The sequence below is a fragment of the Danio rerio genome, chromosome 17 (genome assembly GCF_049306965.1).
Source record: "Danio rerio strain Tuebingen ecotype United States chromosome 17, GRCz12tu, whole genome shotgun sequence".
In the NCBI taxonomy this organism is placed as follows: Eukaryota; Metazoa; Chordata; class Actinopteri; order Cypriniformes; family Danionidae; genus Danio; species Danio rerio.
In genome coordinates, this window is record NC_133192.1 from 16,267,501 (window position 1) to 16,269,395 (window position 1,895).

The 1,895-nt window shown below is 37.5% G+C and overlaps 1 protein-coding gene across 2 annotated transcripts in view; it reads left to right on the forward strand.

The window, feature by feature from the left end:
• The window catches only part of gpr137c (G protein-coupled receptor 137c), a 49,838-nt gene extending 48,483 nt beyond the window's left edge, over positions 1 to 1,355 (forward strand). The window contains exon 7 of one of the 2 annotated variants that reach the window (XM_005169819.5): positions 1 to 1,355. This exon is cut by the window's left edge and continues 364 nt beyond it. The gene's annotated coding sequence lies outside the window, so the exon portion shown is untranslated. 2 annotated transcript variants of the gene reach the window in all.
• Positions 1,356 to 1,895: the final 540 nt, after the last annotated feature.

Below are 1,895 nucleotides of genomic sequence, written 5' to 3' on the forward strand. Positions count from 1 at the left end.
AGTAGCTTTTTCCTCTTATTTGATGTTCTAATTTCCCAAAATAAAATAAAAAACATCAATCCTATCGCCTCTCCAGTGGCGCATTGAGAGCCTTCAGCACATGGACTCCACTCTGTGAGTTGGGATGTGCTTTTTGCACTTATTATGGGCCTGCGTTTCATATTTCGGGTCAACTGGAATAGTTCTAGGCCAAAATATGTCGGGTTTTTTGGCGGAGCATGTGTGTTTTTGTGTATTATTTCATGGATTTGAAGGATGTGTGAGAGAACATTCTGGATTTGTTGGAACTTGGACCCAAAGTGCACTGACATTGATGTTCCTTTATTACGTTTGCCAAAGAGCTCGTGCTTCAAGCCTCCAATGGTGGATTTCCATGCCTCGCATACACCCGCCCATTTCCCACAATGCCATGCTGACCATTAGGATTTAGTGTGTATCTACTAGGCTTGATTATGACGATTAACTCCACTCATATCTGCTAATATTTGGCTTTTGAAGGATGTTTCAAAGAGGCTTGTGGGTGATTTTGCAGTACCTGCATATTTGTTTGTCAAATCTAGTATGTGGTTCTCCTGAAATGGTGCCATTGATGAATTTTTTCCTAAACGAAAACATTTTGCACAAAATTAATGTTGAAAATAAGCTTTATATCATCATTCCTGGTTAATTGTATTTCAGGTACGCGATAGCTCAGCAATCGATGTCCTGTATGTTCCTTAAATGTCAGTTGTTTGTGTTTTAGTGAAGAAAATAAGATATATTTTTAATCCCCCCTACCCTGATTTGCTGCTCCATATATTTTATTGGCTAAAGATATCAACAATCATTTGGCTGAAGCAATCTTCAGATATGATATACGGTCAGCTCTAAGATTAAAACTCAACACGCACCTGCTTTGGTATTGGATTTCTCTTTAGTGTGTGTTGTTTTAAATTGCGTCATGCAGGGTTTTGTGTGTGTATGCTGTATGAAAAAGTGGGTGATTTTTAATTGATTTGGATGTTTTAAGTCGGCCTTCAGTCCTTGCTTTCTGTCAGCTGATCTGTAGCTTAATTGATGGAAAAGGTTACGCATTTTAATTCAATGCTCATTTCCTGACAAACCGCAAACGGGATGGGGCTTTGTATGAGATTTCCTTTTTAAAAGTTAATTTATAAATGTGAGTCTGGTCTGAAAAAATGTTACTGTCAAATTTGTCATATCAACTCTTGACTCTCGCAAAAGAGCAAGTAAGACTTTTGTTGTTTTGTTTGAGGCCATTGAATGTAACTAGTTTACCCATGTTTAGTCCATTAAAGATGTACACAAGCACTACCATAAAAAAAATAAAGTTTTATTGCACTGTTTTAAAAAAATACATGCGTATCGATCACTTTTTGATCAGGATATTCTGTATTAAGAACATTACAGCAAATTAAAGGGAGGATTTAAGCAAATAAGAGAATCGTTTTACTCTTATGTTCATTTTTTCAGCATTTGGGACAGTTCCTGGTTCCTATTGGTGTCCATAGTATAGAAAATAAAAATAAAATGTCAGCAGATCAGATATGGTTTCTTAACCAACATTCTTAATAATGTTATCTTCTGTATTGAGCATACGAAAGAAATTCATATAGGTTTGGAACAATTTTAGCATGAACTGCACATTCATTCATTCTCTTCTCGCCACAGTGGAATGAACCGCAAGCTATTCCGGCTTATGTTTTACACAACGGATGCCCTCCAGCCACACCCCAGTATTAGAAAAATACCCGTACACACTTATTTACACACACTCATATATACACTATTTCCATTTTAGCACCTATAGCTCTCTTTTTTGGAGTGTGGGGGAAACCGGAACACCCGGAGGAAACCCACGTCAACACAAATGCCAATTGGCCCAGCCGGGACTT